General features: G+C 43.8%; 1 protein-coding gene across 2 annotated transcripts in view; it reads left to right on the top strand.

The window, feature by feature from the left end:
* The window catches only part of psd3l (pleckstrin and Sec7 domain containing 3, like), a 296641-nt gene that overhangs the window by 135862 nt on the left and 140791 nt on the right, over nucleotides 1–19988 (top strand). The window contains exon 1 of one of the 2 annotated variants that reach the window (XM_078403858.1): nucleotides 11957–11996. The exons of the other annotated variant lie outside the window; for it this stretch is intronic. The gene's annotated coding sequence lies outside the window, so the exon portion shown is untranslated. Of the gene's footprint in view, nucleotides 1–11956; nucleotides 11997–19988 lie in introns of those variants that run through there. 2 annotated transcript variants of the gene reach the window in all.

Raw genomic sequence — 19988 nt, 5'->3', positions numbered from 1 at the left:
GGAGTGAAATTTCTCGGCGACAGCTGGCTTGTCGCCAGGTATCGTTGCTTATTGCGGGCGCTGTCGCATGCTGTCCCAGGTTTGCTAGGTTGTCTTAGATGCATTTAGAAGCACGTAATATTAAATAAAGTAAAGTCATTTGAAGATACCATAAAATACTTGTGTTTAACCAATTTATTTACCATCAGGACATTTGACAGGTAGATTGGAGGCGACAGTTTGATGGTCAGGTAAGCGTGCGACTTTCCGTGATGTTTATGGCCTTCAGCGATTACATTTAAAGTGGGCTCCCAACCCAGAGATGCAACCCAGAAACCAGATATGCATCTCCCTTACATTTTCAAAGAATGCCCACACACTTTTCACAAAAATCCATTTAACCACTTTTAAAATTAAATTTCTTAATACTGCTATTAGTAAACTGGAAGTCAATCCAGTTGATGCCTTGTTACCGTGAAGCTTGGTTTTCAAGTAACCTGGGCAAGATGTTAGAGTTCAAAACTCTCAAGTATTTACCGACTTGTCGGTGATTTCAGCGAAAATTAGGAAGCATTGACAGCGTGGGAATTTTGCAATGTTTCTGAAGACGGTGTAATCTCGACCTGACTCGGCATTGTCGTGGTCATTGTCGTCGGGTAAAAGAAAAATTTGGCTTTCTGCTACGACTTTGACAGTCGCCGGCAGTCACCTAAAAAATGGCCTAAGTGGGACAGGCCCTTAACCAGATCCTACACACGAGGGACAATTTACAATTTTACCAAAGCCAATTAACCTAAATAAACCTGTTTGTCTTTGGAGTGTGGGAGAACCTGTTTGTCTTTGGAGTGTGGGAGAAAACCCCTGCAGTCACGGAGAGAGTGTACAAATTCCGCAGACAGCACCCATATTCAGGATCGACCCTGGTTTTCTAAGGCAGCAACACAACCGTTGCACCACTAAAGCCCAATGAAACTAAATTCAATTTCACTGTTTGAAAGCTAAATGATTGAAGATCACCACATTCCACATCGATGACTTAAAGTTAACTGTACTTTAGTTTAGTTTAGTTTATTATTGTCACGTGTACCAAGATACAGTGTAAAGCTTTTGTGTTGCATGCTAGCCAGTCAGCAAAAGGACAACATGATTTCAAATGACCCATCCACAGGATAAAGAGAATAATGAATAGCACAAGATAAACTCTAGTAACATCAGATGAAAGATAGTTCACAGATCGCAGAAGAGGTAGATGGTAGCTCAGGACCACACCCTAGTTGTTGATAAGATGGTTCAGTTGCCTGATAACAGCTGGGAGGTCATTGTCCCTAATCTGGAGGTGTGCATTTTCAAACTTCTTTACATCTTGCCTGATGGGAGAGGGGAGAAGAGGGAGTGACCAGGGTATGACTCGCCCTTGATCATGCTGGTGGCCTTGCCGAGGCAGTGTGAAGTGTAGACAGAGTCAATGGAAGGGAGTTTGGTTTGAGATTGTTGGTGTATTGTAAGGAAAATGTGCTTTAAGATAACCATCTTATCAAAGAGTTAAAGAAGATCCATCATATTTAAAACAAAATAGGTGGCGTGATAAGCAGCTATTGGTGTGAACCAAGGATTTTATGGTATGTTCCATGTACTATAGATTTTCAGTCAGGGAAACTTCATCTCTGTGAAGTGTCTCAGCACAATTGCTGCAGGAACCAGGGAAAGTGAGCTCAGAAGGTCAACAACATCATGTACAAGATCTTGAGAGGAAAAGATAGCATAAATGCACAGTCTTTTACCCAGAGTAGGGGAATCATGGCCAGAGGACATAGGTTTAAGGTGAGGGGGCAAAGATTTAATACGAACTTGAGGGGCAACCTTTTTACACAAAGTGTGGTAGATGCATTGAACGAGCTGCCAGATGATGTAGTTAAGGCAGGTACTAGCACAATGTTTAAGAAACATTTAGGCAGGCACATGGATAGGACAGGTTTAGATGGATATGGACCAAGCGCCGGCAGGTGGGACTACTGTTATCGGGATATGTTGGTCGGCGGGCCAACTTGGGCCGAAGGACCTGTTTCCACGCTGAATGACCATGACTCTATGAACACCCATGCACGATCCCTGTTATCCCCAGGGACAAGTCCTGTGACTGTCCCAGTGCTGTTCATCTAAGACTGCAATTAGACCTTCTTTTGTAGGCATGACCAAAGTGGAGAGCATGGATTTCATGCAGTTCTAAACTCATTCAAGGGCTGGAACATTAGTTGTAGTTGATTACTTTCTCTTCACCAGTGGTGCCTCCCACTCTCCTTCTGACTCTTCCCATCCCCTTGACCCTCCTCTCACTACCATCTTTTATGTATTTTTATCGAAGCTTAAATAGAAATAGAAGATGCTGGAAATACCCTGCAGGTCAGGCAAGATCTGTAGAGAGAGAAACAGTGTTAAAATGTCAGGCCGATGATCTTCCATCTGAACTGAGAAAAGTCCAAAGTTGGATACGTTTTGAGTTGCGGTGATGGGAGGGATGGAAGGAATGTCTGTGATACAGAGGGCACCAAGTGTGACTGAATGACTTTGGTGATGCTGAGGTAGGTGAAGTTTAGATTTCGTTTAGTTTAGTTTGGATATAAGGCGCAGAAACGGGCCTTTCGGCCCACTGGCACATACTAGTGGTCCCCCAACACTAACACTGTACACACTAGGGATATTATACTATTATAGCAAGCCAATTAGCCTACAAACCTATAGTCTTTGTAGTGTGGGAGGAAACTGGAGCTCCCAGAGAAAATCCACACATGTCACAGGGAGAACGTAAAAACTCCGTACAGACAGTAGCCATAGTCAGGATCGAACCCGGGTCTTTGTCACTGTATGGCAGCAACTCTGCCGCTGTGCCACCGTGCAGCCCTGAGGACCCTAGTCTAATAGAACAGAGTTCTGTGGGAAGCAGGTGGGGGGAAGTGTGGTCAAGTAGTTATTGGAGTCTGCAATGGGTATTTATCACTAACCTATAACCCGAGATGGAGATAAAATATTGAGAGAGGGAAAGAAAATGTCATGGAGATGGATGGAAATTGGCCGCAAAGATGATGAATGTTCTGAGTTCTGAGTGAGTGGATACATTCATAATGTTCTACAAAATGGATGAGAGAGAGGTTCCGAGTAGGACTGAAGCAGGAACTGCTCCATGTTTCACACAAAGGGACAAATATAGATTGAACCAATGTGGGTTCAAAGGGGGAGTGTGAAAACGTATACCTCCAGATTCAGGGACAGTTTCTTCTCAGCAGTTAGATGGGCCGAATGGCCTAATTCTCATCCTCTAACTTATGAACTTATGTACCACGGTAAAAACCTTCGTTTTGCATGGTATCCAAACATATCAGATATATCATACATAGACACAATCAGCTTAAACCTAAGTAACAGATTGAGTAAAGGGGAAGATACAAAGTGCAGAATGGTTGCTGCGGTCACTATGATTTGCTACACTCTCCTGTTTTAGCCTCCCTTTGGGGTGGAAACCACTTTCATCTTCACTAGTGCTTCCCATTTACAAAACTGTATTCAGCTGCCTGAGGAAGTGTTAGAGGAGGGTAGAGTTACGACATTTGATCAAAAGACATTTGGACAGGTGCATGATGGATAGGAAAGGTTTACAGGGGTATGGGCCAAATGCAGGCAAAACTCTAGATGTCATCTTGATAGGCCATGCTGTACAACTCTACGACTCTTGTGAATTCCACAGCATAATCCCAACAGAAAAATCTGCTGGGTATTTATATGTGCTCTCACCAGGGATTTTGGTTGTTTGCCGACAAGTTATGGAGACGTTAGAAACCAGAGGGTGGAGGCAGATGCAGCATTGGGCAATAGCTCAGCTGCCCTGAGCTTCCCGGCTTAATAAGACGAGGGAGGTTTCCTCAGAAGTTGAAAGACAGTGCAAGTCAAAGGAACCTCTGAAGAAGGGTCTCTACCTGAAACGTCACCCATTCCTTCTACCCAGAAATGCTGCCTGTCCCGCTGAGTTACTCCGCATTTTGTGTCCAACTTCGGTGTAAACCAGCATCTGCAGTTCCTCCCTACACGAAGGGAGGAGAGGAGATCTTATCGAAACGTATATGATTATTAAGGGGTTGGACATGTTAGAGGCAGGAAACATGTTCCCAATGTTGGGGGAGTCCAGAACAAGGGGCCACAGTTTAAGAACAAGGGGTAGGCCATTTAGAACTGAGATGAGGAAAAACTTTTTCAGTCAGAGAGTTGTGAATCTGTGGAATACCCCCTGCGGAGTCAGGGGGTATGGGGAGAAGGCAGGAACGGGGTACTGATTGAGAATGATCAGCCATGATCACATTGAATGGCGGTGCTGGCTCGAAGGGCCGAATGGCTTCCTCCTGCACCTATTGTCTATTGTCTATTGACCTCTGCTCAGTCAGAACAACTCAAGAAGCCAGACGTGTATTGGCCGAAAAGGTTTTGCTGCTCATCCATTGAAGTGTTCAGATCCCACCTGTGTTGGATTTAAATTTGGTTAAGAAAATAAATCCTGGAATTAACCAGCTAGAGCCAGCAGCGTGGAGCACTGGTTCATACAGTATGGAAATAGGCCAGAAAGTTCATGCTGACCATTAAGCATTCATTTACACGGATCCAATTTTACTCTCCCAGCTTTTCTCTTGTCCCCTGGGTTCGACTTCTCACACTGGGTTCGACCTCTCACATGCACTTTAGGAACAATTTACTGTGACCAATTAATCTACCAACCTGCAAGTCTATGGAATTTGAGAGGAAACTGAAGTGGCCACATAAATCCCACATGGTCAGAGGGAGAATGTGCAAAAAAGACAGCAACAGAGGTCAAGATTGAACTTGGGTTGTCACAACTATCAGGCAGAAGCTCTATCAAATGTGAAAGGGTATCATTTTCTGAAATGACTGGATTAGTGCAAGAATTGAGAGGAGCACTGCATAATCAGTACAGCCTATCACCAGAGCAGGGTCTATGAAAAAGACCCAAAGTGCTGGAGTACCAGGCGATTTTTAAAATCATTCCCTGGTGTATTTTTACCACAACACCATATCAAACCTGTCAGAATTCTTCAATAGAAGAGTGGGGGCAGTGGTAGAGTTGCTGCCTTACAGCACCAGAGACGTGGGTTTGATCCTGTCTACGGGTGCTGTCTATATGGAGTTTGTACGTTTTTCTCTGTGACTGTGTGTGTTTTCCACGGGCGCTCCAGTTCTCTCCCACACACCAAAGACGTGCAGGTTTATAGGTTTATTAGCTTTGGTAAAAATGTGAATTGTCCCTAGTGTGTGTAGGATAGTGCTAGTGTACGGGGTGATCACTGGTCAACACGACTTGGTAGGCCGAAGGACCTATTTCGGCGCTGCATCTCCAAGCTAAAAACTAAGAATGGAGGCAGTTTGCAATGAAATATTCAAATCCAGCTCTGAAAGTAGCAACAAAATAATAAATGATAATCAAATCAGTGCCAAAACATTATTTTCTTGACGTTTTCTACGATACACTTGCTCTGGTTTATCTGAATTATAGTCCGAGAGAGGGGAACATCTTCCCTTGTTTCTCCTGTTCTGCAGCTGGATCAATGTGCCTGTTCTGACATTGTACTGATAGGAAGGATTTAGGGGACAAATTAGCTGCAGGGTTAGCTTCAGGGGCAGAGTGATCAACCCATTCCTCTAGTAAACGATATCAAATACATTGCCTGTCTTTGTCTGTCACCTTCCAGTAATTGAGTTCTCAGATTACACAGGACCCTGTATTGAATTGCTCTTTGTGACTCGTTCTGTGCTTTATTACAGGGCTTTGGTGTAATTATATATCCTGAACAAATCAGCCCTAGATACTTTGGACCATCATTGTGAAGGTCATGGTTTTGATCAGTACATCTGAATGGCATTGTACATTGTGCTTCCCCTTGGGGATTATCTTTTTCATTCTGGTTCACATACAAATGCTTCACACAGATAGAGGCCACATGACTTCCTTCCCACTCTACTTCATCCAGTCCTATTCACTCAACCTTCTATTCCTTAGACACGCTCTCATTTCACTTCCCGGAAGAAAAGTTAGGAGTCTGAAAACTGTAACATCCAGGTTCAGGAAAAGCTTCTTCCCATCAGGTCAATGAGCACTACAAACCCCAACTGAACTACGAACTGCCTTGGTTGCACGAGGGACTTCGTGCTTTGTTTTGTTTTTGCACTATTTTGTATCTATTTTTTAAATTTATTGAACTTCGTTTTTTTTTTGTTTATTTTGTTTTTGTTTATTATATCATCGATTGGGTACTCTCTTTATAAGCGATTTGTGCTGCTACAAGGAAGAATTTCATTGTTCCATTTTGGTACATACGACAATAAAACACTCTGACTCTCTCTTTTGCTTCAGGCAATGCATCCAAGCTAGTTCCCTCATCTGCTCCACATTTCCCCTGTTTTTGGGCTGAGCTCTGCATTGTATTGAGTGCAGTTAATCAATGCAGCCTTTCACCAGTACAGCTTTAGAAATGAATCACTGATTGTAGTTTATGCATTACACAGAGTGATAATAGCACTGACAGATTGCCTTTTACCATTGCTGCTGGTTGTGTTCCCAGTCAATGGAAAAATGGTGGAATTGCAGAGAACAAGGAGAAGGGATAAACTCTTCCCCAACTTTCAAACTCTGTACAGACAGCACCCATAGTCAGAATCGAACCCTGGTCTTTAGCCTTGTAAGGCAGCAACTCTACCACTGCATCACTGTGCCGTCCTAAAGTATGTTAGATAAGAGTCATACATTTAAGCAGTTGAATACCTTAAAAACCTGGACTCAAGCTCAAGTAGTTTATCAATGAGACATCAGATAACTTTCCTGTATCAAGTCAAGTCGAGTTTATTATCATATGCACAAGTACAGGTACAATGAAAATCTTGCTTATAGCAACATCGCAAGAGCATAGACTCAGACAACACATAAACACATAAATTCCACAAGAAATTGAAAAGAAAAAGATTGTACAAAGAAATCCAAGGCATTAGTGCAAAACTCAATTAGGAAATGTCCATTTGAATGCAAGAGGTGGTCTGTAATGCACTGTTGCCATAGCAACCTTCCTAATTTATACAAATAAAACATTTCCAGGCAGAAAAATTGCAATTTTAGGAGATAATGGAGGTGTGGAATAAAAGTAAAGAGCAACATGATTCTTCTATAGTCTGGAAACATTCACAAAAACATCACCAATGTGGAGGTGACAAAGGTGATTGATGAGGCTAGAGCTGTAGATATTGTTTACATGGATTTTAGTAAGGCATTTGATAAAGTCCCCTAAAGTAGGCTGATCCTGAAGATTAAGATGTATGGGATTAACAGTAACTTGGTCATATAGATTCAGAACTGTCTTGCTGATACAAGACAGAGGGTTGTGGTGGACGGACAATATTCTGGCTAGAGATCTGTGACCAGTGGAATTCTGCAGGGATCTGTGCTGGGACTTTTGCTCTTTGTGATATAAAAATAAAATATGACTTAGACATAAACATAGTTGGTTAGTAAATTTGCAGGTGACACTAAGATTGCTTGGGTCATGGACTGTGAGGAAGGCTGTCCAGGTATCGAACAGAATATAGATCAGCTACAGAAATGGGTGAAGAAATGGCAGATGGAGTTTAATCTGAGCAAGTGCGAGGTGCTGCACTTTGGGAGGTCAATGTAAGGGGAAAATATACAATTAATGGCATGACCCTCAACAACATTGATGCACAGAGGGATGTTGTGGTTCAAGTTCACAGCTCCTTGAAAGTGGCAATACAATTAGATAGAGTGGTAAAGAAGGTAGAGGTAAGCTTGCCTTCATAGGTTGGGGCATTAGTAAAGAGTCCGAACGCCATGATGCAGCTTTATAGGACTTTGGTTCGGCTCCATGTGGAATATTGCATGCAGTTCTGGTCATCCCATTGCAGGAATAATGTGCAAACTTTGAAGAGGGTGCAGAGGAGGTTTACCAGAACGTTGCCTGGATTAGGAGGTATTAGTTACAGGGGGAGGTTGCACAGACTTGAATTGTGGGGAGAACTTATAGAAGTATATAAAATTATGAGGATGGAAAAATCAAATACTAGAGGGCAGAGCTTTAAGGTGAGAGGGGCAAACTTTTAAAGGAAATGTGTGGGGCAGCTTTTACACTCAGAAGGTGGTGAGTGTCAGAACGCTCTGCCAGGATTGGCGATTTCAACAGATACAATAGTGTCATTTGAGAGGATTTTGTATAGGCATTTGGATATGCGGGGAGGGATATGGATTATAAGGAGGTACGGGAGCAATGGTTTTGGTATCCTGATTGGTACAGATATTGTGGGCTGAACAGAAATGCTTTGGTTCTATAGCACAAAAACTGCAACCAGCTTCACAGATACGGATCACAGTTTAGTGGATTTTGCTGTGCACACACTTGCTGTTGTGTGTTCTCTTCGTTCAATTGACTATAAAAGGTTGTCTACCTTGTTGGGGATGCCACATAAATGCCAATCTGCCTTTCTTTGCATGTTTGTTCATTTCTAAGTGTTGCTTATGTTTTGACTTTACTTTAGAGATACAGCGAGGAAACAGGCCCTTTGGCCCACTGATCCGTGACGACCAGCGAGTACACGAGCACTATCCTACACACATTAGGGACAATTTACAGAAGCTGATTAGCCTATAAGCCTGTACTTCTTTGGAGTGTGGGAGGACACCGGAGGACCCGGGGAAACCCCATGTGGTCACAGAGAGAACATACAAACTCCATACAGAAAGAACCCATTGTCAGACTTGAACTCAGGTCTCTGGTGCTGTAAGGCAGCAACTCTACCACTGTGCCACCCCAAACAGAATCAAAAGTTCAATTGATTAATTATGGGAACATAATGAAATTATTGAACTGCACCTTTTTCCAACTCACTCACACAACCCTGGGCAGAGTAGTCAGCATCGCTTTAGATTTGTCTATTAGAATAAACTTACATACTTTAATTGAAGAATGAGTGCATTTTAATTGGAGTGTAGTTTTGAACAGTTTACTATTCCAGAGTAGTGCCCAGCGAGTGCTGGAAAATGGGATTAGTCACAGCGGGGGCTTCAATATCGGGAGCCCCGACCGCCCCGACGTGGCAACTCCAACAGCCTGACCGCGGGACAACACGGCAAGGAAGAGAAAAAGACATTCTGGCCTTCCATCACAGTGAGGAGGGACTGGAGGAGACTCACTGTGATGGATGTTTCTTTTTGTTTGGTGTTAGTTGTGATTGTATGAGTTATTGCATTTTTATTGATTAATCTTATTGGTCTTATTGTTCAACTGCGGGTAATGTTTCATTTTACTACACATTTATGTGTATGTAACAAATAAACGACTATTGAGATGGGTTCAGGTGGGCCAAATGGCCTGTTTCTGTGCTGTATAACTCTATAATGTGGGAGTGCAATTGAGGTGGGTGCTCTGAACTTAAAAGGATACTGTGCATCAATGACACAGTTTTCGTTACACCACAGTAAAGGGATTCTGAGATTATCAAAAAGTTTAGTTTATTTTTGTCTGTTATTATTCATGTAATCTTTTTGTATATACAGTCAAAGAAAAGACTGTACATGAATACAATCAAGCCACCCACAGTGCACAGATAAAGGATGAGTCAAGAGTGTTTTATTGTCATATGTCCCAAACAGAATAATGAAATTCTTATTTGCATCAGCGCAACAGAATATGTAAACAGTACTCTTTAAACAATATAATAAACACAAAACTTTAGTGTATGTATAGAAAGTGGGTATATATATATCCACTTTCTATACATACACTAAAGTTTTTTGTTTATTATATTGTTTAAAGAGTACTGTTTACATATTCTTTATATATATATATAGTGATGGAGAGAGGGATAGCAAGTATTACCATCTCCATCCCTCCCCCATCCTAGTTCTCCGACCAGTCTGACAGCCCCCCTGATTAAATTTTATCTTTTTCGTTGTCATCTTCCCCTATGATCTATTCTACATTTTCTTTGATCTCGTCCCCTGTGATGTCTCATTTCCACAACTTACCCTTCCATATCTCTGTCTGCCTCTTCCCTGACTCTCAGTATGAAGAAGGGTCTCAACCCAAAACGTCACCTATTCCTTCTATGCAGAGATGCTGTCTGTCCCGCTGAGTTACTCCTGCTGTGTCTTCATAAAACAAACAATAGGAGTGCAAAAAGACAAAACCAATGGCCCCAAGTCTATGTAGTTCAGAGCTTATTTGGAGGTTATTTGATTAATAACCTGATGGCACAACATTGAGTGCAAAAATTAGATGTCAAAGGCAATAATTATGCTGTTGTACCATCGAACCCCTGGCAACTTGGTAGATGGTGTCACTTAACCCCTAAGCCGGAGGAAGCGTCTTGTTTGACATGCTTGAGACGAGGACCGCTGTGACTGGACCACGAAGGGTTAACGGCCTCAATACTCCATACTCAGAAACTCTTCAATCAGCTGGTCAAGCCTGGGCAAGCAGGCTGTGTGCTAGTGAGCGGCGATGGGAAGCCAGCTGTGCGAGTATCTTCATTCAAACGGGGCAGCTGCTCGGGGCAAGGCGTGGGAGAAGCTCTCCCACTTTGAACTGCCCCCGACATGTGGCCGGCAATGACTCCACTGACGAACAAGGCGAGGGCTTGAGGCGAGGCCGGGCAGCTGCGGGTAGGGTTGTCTGCCTCCTGATACCGATGGCTCAGCAATGAACTCTCCGCCGTCTACTGGAGCAGTGGTGCGAGTCCGGGGGAGGGGGCTTGAATGGAATGGAGGGGTGGGGTGGGGATGGGAGGGGTGTTGTATCGAGGCTCAGACACAGGTCATGAGAGGCCCGAGCAGCTTGTGCATCCACCTCTGATACACAACAGCTTGATCATAAGCCTGGAGAAGCTGCAAGAAGAGAAAGGACAGCCCCAGGGAATGTTATGGACTGGGACTCTCTCACCCACGGTAACATTCCTGCCCTGCAGATGCAAAGGAGGAGAGGAGGGGAGGAGGAGGAGAGGGGGAGGAGAGGGGGAGGAGAGGAGAGGGGGAGGAGGAGGAGGAGGAGAGGAGAGCAGGAGGGGAGGAGAGGAGAGAGGGGGGGGGGGTGAGAGGAGAGAGGATAGGAGAGGGGGAGGAGGAGGAGAGGAGAGGGGGAGGAGAGGAGAGGAGGGGAGATGGGCGAGGAGAGGAAAGGGAGAGGAAAGGAGCGAAGAGTTGGAGGGGGAGGATGGGAGGAGAGGAGAGGAGAGGGAGGAGAGGAGAGGGAGGAGAGGAGAGGGAGGAGAGGAGAGGGAGGAGAGGAGAGGGAGGAGAGGAGAGGGAGGAGAGGAGAGGGAGGAGAGGAGAGGGAGGAGAGGAGAGGGAGGAGAGGAGAGGGAGGAGAGGAGAGGGAGGAGAGGAGAGGGAGGAGAGGAGAGGGAGGAGAGGAGAGGGAGGAGAGGAGAGGGGGGAGAGGAGAGGGGAGGGGAGGAGAGGAGGAGGGGAGGAGGAGGAGAGGAGGGGAGGAGGAGGAGGGAGGAGAGGAGGGAGGAGAGGAGAGTAGAGGGGGGAGGATGAGGGGAGAGGGGAAGGGGGGAGAGGAGGAGGGAGAGGGGAGCCAAGCTAGAGATTAAAAGTTACGGATCTGAACTCTGCTTGTTGCTTTTTCGAGTATAACTTTTTAAAAGAAAACTATTTGAAATCAGCTCTGACCTTAAATCGGGGAGCCCCCGAAAAGAGGCAGATTCCACAGCCAGTGCTTCAGCTGAGGAGAGTTTGCAGGAATGCATTTCCATTCCCCGTGGGGGGCCGGGCCAGGCTGGACTGGCTCTGGCTCTGGCTCTATCTCCAGCTGACGCCTGGCGAGGGTGTGACTGGTAGAGGTGGGGTTTTCTCGATGCTGTGTTTTTGTGTTGCAAGTTCACGCCGGTGTCAGTGGCGGCCAGTTTGGGGGCACTCACTGCAGGAGTTGGGACGTGCCGGGGTGCTGGGGAAATGTGATGTATGTGCACCAGAGGACAGGGAAGTATTAGCGCCGTATGAGCTCAGTCTGTTATCGCGGCTCTTGCACTAGAAGCAACTAACGTGCTATACTACTGTGTGTCTGCCTGCTTTACAAAGCCGTTTGCTTGCTGTGACTCTCGCCCCCATTCTACTCTCTCGGCCGGAGATGGAGGTTACTGTTTGTCTTTAATCCAGACTGGGGTAGAGTTGCTGACTTCGCACGCCAAACACCTGGGTTCCATCCTGACTGCGGGTGTTGTCTGGACGGGGTTTGTACCTTCTCCCTGAGATCTGCGTGGGTTTTCGCCAGGTGCTCCGGATTCCTCCCACATTCCAAAGACTTGCAGGTTTGTAGGTTAATTGGCTTCTGTAAATTGACCTTAGTGTGTAGGATAAAACTAGTTTGGTATCGTGGGGCGAAGGGCCCGTTTCCACGCTGTATCTATAAAACTAAGTACTAAATGTGGGGAGAAAGAAAAACCAACGCCTTGATGTTTTATTGTATTTTCTTCCTGTTCTTGAACCAGGAGGATTTGGATGTTAGTCCAACCACAGGTATCCCCTTCCCTTTAACCTTTTTATATCCCAGCTTTGGAAATTCTACAAGGAGACTTCTCTCCAGAGTCCCTTTAGCTGAGCTGCCTTTCAATATGTAGAAACAAGGAACTGCTGATGCTGGTTTAAAACAAAAAGGATGTAAAATGCTGGAGTAACTCAGCAGGTCAGGAAACATCTCTGGAGAACATGGATAGGTTGATCTTATGGGTCGGGACCTTTCCTCAGATCATTCTGAAGTAGGGCCTCGACCTGAAACATCACCTATCCATGTTCTCCAAAGCTGCTGCCTGACTCATATATATTTCCAGCACTTTCTCTTTTTTGTGTGTAAACCAGCATCTATAGATCCTTGTATCTTAAAAAGGTGCAGCCTGTTGGACAAGAGCTGATAGACTGTGTCCCAGTAAGTTTACGATGGACCTGTTGCATTTCCAAGTGCCAGCACATTTTAAACTCTTGCGCATGCCCCTGTCTTGGTTTATAAATTTTCATCCTTGTTCTCAAAGTTCTCCATGAACCCCTGCCCCTTGCTCTGTCTGAAATATCCACCCGTATCCTTCTTAGATATTGTGCTATTTCCACCATCCTACAATTCTATTCACTCGACTCCATTGGTGGCCATGCCTTCTGCTGCCAAGATTTTAGCTCTGGAATTTCCACGTTAAAATCTCTCCCTCTGTTAAACTGCTTTTAAAACATGTGAAACTTGAACAAACTGTTTAAAGCGTCCCACCATAAATTTTTGTGAGATGCCGCAGGATTAAATCTACTATTTAAATTATGGTTGTTACCTGGTGTGATTGCACATTTCCAAACGAGGTCTCAGCTGGAGAAGTTGGTCTCCATTTCCTCTCCCTTTCCCAGCTATGACGGTGGAGCAGTGGTGTGTCGTGCCTGGGCAGAGCAGAGGTTGCACCTGTGACCTTGCCTGGCTGATTGGCCACAAAGGGGACCTGATCCCCGAGGCTGCTCGTCGAAGGCTTGTCAAAATCTTCATGAGCAAATGAGAATACAAGTTCACTGCCTTTGTATGCTGCTTGTTTTAATGTTTGTTCATCAGCAACTTGAAATCTTACAAAAAGTTAGCCTTGCAACTGTTACGAATTGTAAATCTCGCACTTAAGGTGCTTGTTAGGGAAAATCATGGAATAACACAATATGGATGTGCAAATTCTTTGAAGGAATGATCCATGAGTTTTATTCCTCTACTCTTTCATTCCTGCAGTCAGCAAATTTATTTTCAAGTATATAATTAAAGTTTGAAAGTCATGATTGAAGTTGCCTCCTCCTTCTTTTCAGTTATTACATTCCAGATCACTGTTACTTGCTGCTTAAAAAAATACATATTTCTCTCCTCTGCTTCTCTTGCCAATTGCCTTAAAGACCACGGTCACCCCACCAAACAAAAATGGCTTTTCATTTCCCCAGTTAAAAACTCTTCACTGTTTTTATTAACCTTAATTAATCTTTCCTCAACCATTCCCATCCTACCGAGTACAATTCTAACTTCCAGTGGCTCTTATTGTTGGGACTGCTTTAGTAAACACCTTTTGCAGCTTATCTAAGGCTGAGTCATCCATCCTGAAATGTGGTACCAATAACTAAATACAATCCTTCATCTGGCATCGGTGATTTATGAAGTTTCAGCTTGTGAAGTTTCTTTGCTTTCACATTTTTCTCCTTTTTATTGCTAAATCCAAAGATCCGTCTCAAACTTGTTTTATTTAATATTTCCCAGGATTTCTCTCTTCCCTTGCTCCTTTATAAATCGCATCATTTATTTCCTGTTGCTACAGATGATTTTTCCTGTCAAAATGTATTGCTGCAATTCACTGCACAACATCTGCCTTCAGACAGGCCAGTTTTACAACGTTGAAGATAGACACAAAAACTGGAGTAACTCAGTGGGTCAGACAGCATCTCTGGAGCTTTGATGGAGCATCTTGGTCGGCACGGGGAAATTGAGCCGAAAGTTAAGGTTAGGGACATGGACCCTTTCTTGCCTAGCAATTTAGTAACATGAAGATTGCTTGTCATTGATCAACCTGTGCCTGGATGTTGCGTCGGTCTTGCTGCATGTGAGATTAGGCTGAGTTGTTTGCGGAGGAGTCATGAATTGAATTGAACATTGTAGAAACATCAGCAAACACACGCTTTGTGGAGGATAGATTGTATCGATGAAGCAGTTGAAAATGCGTCACTATCTTGAGGAACTCCTACAGTGATGGCCTCGCACTGGAATGAATGACATCGCAGCCGCCACACCTTTTGTGTAAGACATCCCGCCAACTATTAGTGTTTTTCCCGTGAGCCCATTGTGTTAAGTCTCACCAGAGTTCCTTGGTGCTACAGTCAACTAAATCTTGCCTTCATATCAAAGGCATCCAAACTTGCATCACCTCTGGACTAAAGATCCTTCATGCATATTTGGACCAAGATTATGATGAGTTCTGGAGCCATGTGTTTATGCCAAAACCCAAACTAGACAGCTGTGAGCACATGTGGATATAAGGAACTACAGATGCTGGTACACAAAAAAAAGACATAGTGCAGGAGTAACTCAGCGGGTCAGGCAGCATCTCTGAAGAACATTGATAGACGACATTGCAGGTCAGTCACTTTCTCAGTTTGGCGAAAGAGTCCTGAAAAGAAATGTCACCTCCAGAGATGCTGCTTGACTCGCTAAGTTTTTCCAGCACTTTATGCCTTCATTAGTAAGCAAATGATTGGTGTGTCAGTGTTGTTTGTTAGTACAGTTGACAGTGTTTTATGTTCTTGACAATTGTTAATGGTAGTATAAAAAATGCATTGTTGTTAATGTTTTAATTAATAAGAATGCCATTGCTTGAGGATGGTATGAGAGATTATTGTCCAATTATCACAATTTTGTCTCTAGATCAGATAAAGTTTCTGAGTGCAAAACTATCTTTCTAAAATATAAACTAAAAGTATCGAGCAGGTGTGTGTATGAAGAGAGAAATGCTTAATGATTCATTAATTCATTAATCAGGGTGTTGATTCTTATCTGAGCTGGATAAAAGTTAAAGATGAAATGACTTTTAAGATACTAAATCTTGAGCAATCGTGACCACAATTTGCTTCTTTAAAAAAACAGTATAATTTTGTCTACGCAAAAAGAAGCAGACTTAAACTGAAGTAACGAGGCTACAGATGCTGGAATCTGGAGCAAAAAGTACAATTAATTGCTGGAAGAACTCAGGAGATCGAGCAGCATCTGAGAAGGAGGGAGGAATTGTCGACGTTTTGAATCTCAGCAGAAAATATCAACAATTCCCATCCCCCTTCAGTTGCTACCTGTCCTCCTGCAATTTTGTGAGAGAGAGAGAGAGAGAGAGAGAGAGAGAGAGAGAGAGAGAGAGAGAGAGAGAGAGAGAGAGAGAGAGAGAGAGAGAGAGAGAGAGAGAGAGAGAGAGAGAGAGAGAGAGAGAGAGAGAGAGAGAGAGAGAGAGAGAGAGAGAGAGAGAGAGAGAGAGAGAGAGAGAGAGAGAGAGAGAGAGAGAGACTGAGACTGAGACTGAGACTGAGACTGAGACTGAGACTGAGACTGAGACTGAGACTGAGACTGAGACTTCAGAGTGAGGGAGAGAGACTTCAGAGTGAGGGAGAGAGAGAGAGACTTCAGAGTGAGGGAGAGAGAGAGAGAGACTTCAGAGTGAGGGGGAGAGAGAGAGAGAGACTTCAGAGTGAGAGAGAGAGAGACTTCAGAGTGAGGGAGAGAGAGAGACTTCAGAGTGAGGGAGAGAGAGAGACTTCAGAGTGAGGGAGAGAGAGAGACTTCAGAGTGAGGGAGAGAGAGAGACTTCAGAGTGAGGGAGAGAGAGAGACTTCAGAGTGAGGGAGAGAGAGACTTCAGAGTGAGGGAGAGAGAGACTTCAGAGTGAGGGAGAGAGAGACTTCAGAGTGAGGGAGAGAGAGACTTCAGAGTGAGGGAGAGAGAGACTTCAGAGTGAGGGAGAGAGAGACTTCAGAGTGAGGGAGAGAGAGACTTCAGAGTGAGGGAGAGAGAGACTTCAGAGTGAGGGAGAGAGAGACTTCAGAGTGAGGGAGAGAGAGACTTCAGAGTGAGGGAGAGAGAGACTTCAGAGTGAGGGAGAGAGAGAGAGAGAGACTTCAGAGTGAGGGAGAGAGAGAGAGAGAGACTTCAGAGTGAGGTGTTATATCGAGGCGAGTATGAAGGATCCTGTTTGCACTGTTTGAAGAGAAGTTGGTGACTTGTTCAGCATTTAACCCTAAAACAACTTCAATGATTTAATTTAATGATGCATTATTGACACATCCACCAAGGTACAGTGAAATGCTCTGCTTTGCATACAGCTCTGTAAAATCATACAGAAGGCCTCACCTAGGCAGTACATAAGAGTCGCCATGTTTCTGGCGCTGACAAAGTTACAAAAGGTGTCAGACAGTCTGATCTTCCGCCTGTCGCTGACATGGCAGCAGGCGGCCCCAAGCCGGGTTCCCCTTCATTCTCGGTGCCCCCCCCAGCCCAACCCCACAATGATACAACCTTCTGATCAGGGCTGGTATCGTTGCTGTTTGTAGGTGTTTGCTTTATGTAATTTGGTTGTGCTGTATCCTACTTTACAACCTCGAAAGTACCGCTTCATCAGCAATGTCCTGTAGAATGACCTGCGGACTTTGAAATAACTATGCCAATGTAAACTTTTCTTGCATGTATCTCCAGGGAAGGAGATAACTTTTTTTTAAATGGACATTGCCAGTGAGGTTGGCATTTATGTCCATGTGCATGTAGTTGGCCTGTGAAGCTAGTGGATTCCCCTTTTTCCTTAACTATTTTTAGCCATTGGCCGACAACAGCTGAGTGACTTTCAGAAGCTGTAGAGAGTCTACTGCTGTGCATTGCAATTCCATGCATCTATCAGCAATTAAGAATGACAGGGTTCCCTCCCTCAATTATGGCTTGAATGTCAATGGTTAAGAACTGAAACACACCCACTTGTAAAATTTAGATTTTGTTTAACATTGATGAAACTATGTTGACAATGGGTTTTAGGTCATCGTGCATTTTTCCTCTGTGCAGTTTTTCCAAATGTGGATATTGTTGTATGTTTAAGAAACATTTGGATAAGCGCACGGATATGCAGGGAATGAGGGGGATATGGATTATGTACAGGCAGATAAGAGTTGGTCTTGGCATCTTGTTCGGCACAGACATTGTAGGCTGAAGGGCCTGTTCCTGTGCTGTATGTTCTAAATAACGAACTAATCACTTTGTTGTGAGCTCTTATAACTAGTCACTGGGGTGATTTGGATCATTTAATGGCATCCTGCAATAGTAAAATGAGTGGGTGTGAATGGTGCAGTTTTGAATGAATGAATGAATAAATGTATTGACCAAGTATGTACACATACAAGGAATGTGCCTTGGTGCTCTGCTCACAAATGACAACACAAACATAGTTAACAATTAAGAATAAAGAATGTGCAGGCATTCTGGTTATTCCTAATTTGCAATTAATCATAGGAAGATGATGCATTCTTTGAGGTATTTAAACAATCAAGATAGTCAATGATAATTGATTAATAATGCTCATGCTGAACTAAATATAAAGTCCGGCAAATTTCAGAGCAAAGGTCACAGCTGAAGTTGCTGGGGATTTTTTCTTGCCATTGCAACAGATCTGTGGTCCTTTTCACCAACATCGGACTTAAGATTTTTGAAACTTAACTAAAAGTCACAAATTGTCACAAAAGACTCTCTATGCATATATCCTAGCTATTCCTCTCATGATCTTAACCACCTCTATAATATCATCCCTCATTCTCCTGTGCTCCAAGGACTAAAGTCCAAGCCTGCTCAACCTCTCCCTATAGATCAGGCCCTCGAGTCCTGCATCATTCCCAGCTCAACAACATCTTTCCTCTAACAGGCTGACCAAAACTGAACACAGTATTCTAAATGTGGCCTCACCAACATCTTGTACAACTGTAATGTTGAGGAAGGAACTGCAGATGCTGGTTTAAACTGAAGATAGACACAAAAAGCTTGAGTAACTCAGCGGGTCAGACAGCATCTCTGGAGAAAAGGAATAGGTGAGGTTTTGGGTCGAGACCCTTGTACAGTCCTATAGAACTAGAGACGCTGTCTGACCCACTGAGTTACTTCAGCTTTCTGTGTCTATCTTTTGTACAACTGTAACATGACCTCCCAATTTCTATACTCAATTCTCTTGACTGATGGAGGCCAATGTGCTGAAAGCATCTTTGGTCACCCCTAGCTACCTGTTATGGTACAGTCCAAATGACCTGAAGAACTTGTTTTTAGTGCTGTATTGATGATAATGCTATGATTGAGTGTTGTAATGCAATGAAAAGCATAAGTCAATGGATCCGAGAGGGTAATAGAGACGCTGTGAACTGGAACTTTACAGAGAGAAATCCGATAGCACAGTTCTGAGTGCAGGGTAAGGAGGGGTTGTACATAGTACATCTGTGTTGAGTGCAGTAAGATTCATGCTGGAGAATAAAATAACAAGAGGCTTTTGCCAAAGCAAATAGGAAACACCCCAAAAATATCTAGCGGAATTATTTCAAAGTTGGGGGAAGCTGGCAAACTCTTGAAAACACAAAATGAATGCAATAGTCATGCGAGCAGCATCAGGCCTTGTCACTCTGCAACGCTCTGTTTATTTGTTGTGTCTGATTTAAGATCCAGTTCTAAAGGCCTGCATCCAAGGGAGTGGAGGGGAGGAGATTGTGAAAGGCAAGGGGCAGAGGAATTAAGGCTCTGTGCATAAAGCTTTGCCACAAGTCTCTTTAGAGATAGTTTGTCTGGATGTGTGAATTCCTGATTCACCTCTACCCCATTGTGGATATTGGACTTGGTCTCTGGAACTGGTATCTTTCCCTTTGCTCTACCTATTGTACTAGTGTTTTGGCTTGCTTGAAGAAACAAGGAACTGCAGGTGCTGGTTAATACTCAAAAGGACATAAAGTGCTGGAGTAACTCAGTGGGTCAGGCAGCATCTCTGGAGAAAAAGGATGGGTGATGTTTTATGTCTTCTGTCTGACCCGCTGAGTTATTCCAGCACTTTGTGCCTATTTTCAGTAGAAAACCATCATCACCTGATATTTCAGGTCTCAACCTGAACTGTCACCTATTTACTATGTTATCCAGAGATGCTGCCTGATCTGTTGAGTTACTCTAGCACTTTGTGTCCTTTTATGCATAATATTAAGATTTTATTGGATAGCATGCAAAACAAAGCTTTTTACTGTACCTCGGTGAAGGTGACAATAATAATAATAAACCTAAATCTCTGCTCCAAATGGATTGCACAGTTGCAAATGAAGTTTCAAGTGTCCCCCATTACTTTTCTGGTCATTTGGCTTCTGCAGCTTTGGAACATTAATATGGAACAAAAATCATACACTTTTGATCCTCTTTTGT

The sequence above is a fragment of the Rhinoraja longicauda genome, chromosome 1 (assembly GCF_053455715.1).
Source record: "Rhinoraja longicauda isolate Sanriku21f chromosome 1, sRhiLon1.1, whole genome shotgun sequence".
NCBI lineage: Eukaryota > Metazoa > Chordata > Chondrichthyes > Rajiformes > Arhynchobatidae > Rhinoraja > Rhinoraja longicauda.
Note: the sequence above shows the minus strand (reverse complement) of the source record. Positions and strands in the feature narration are given on the sequence as shown.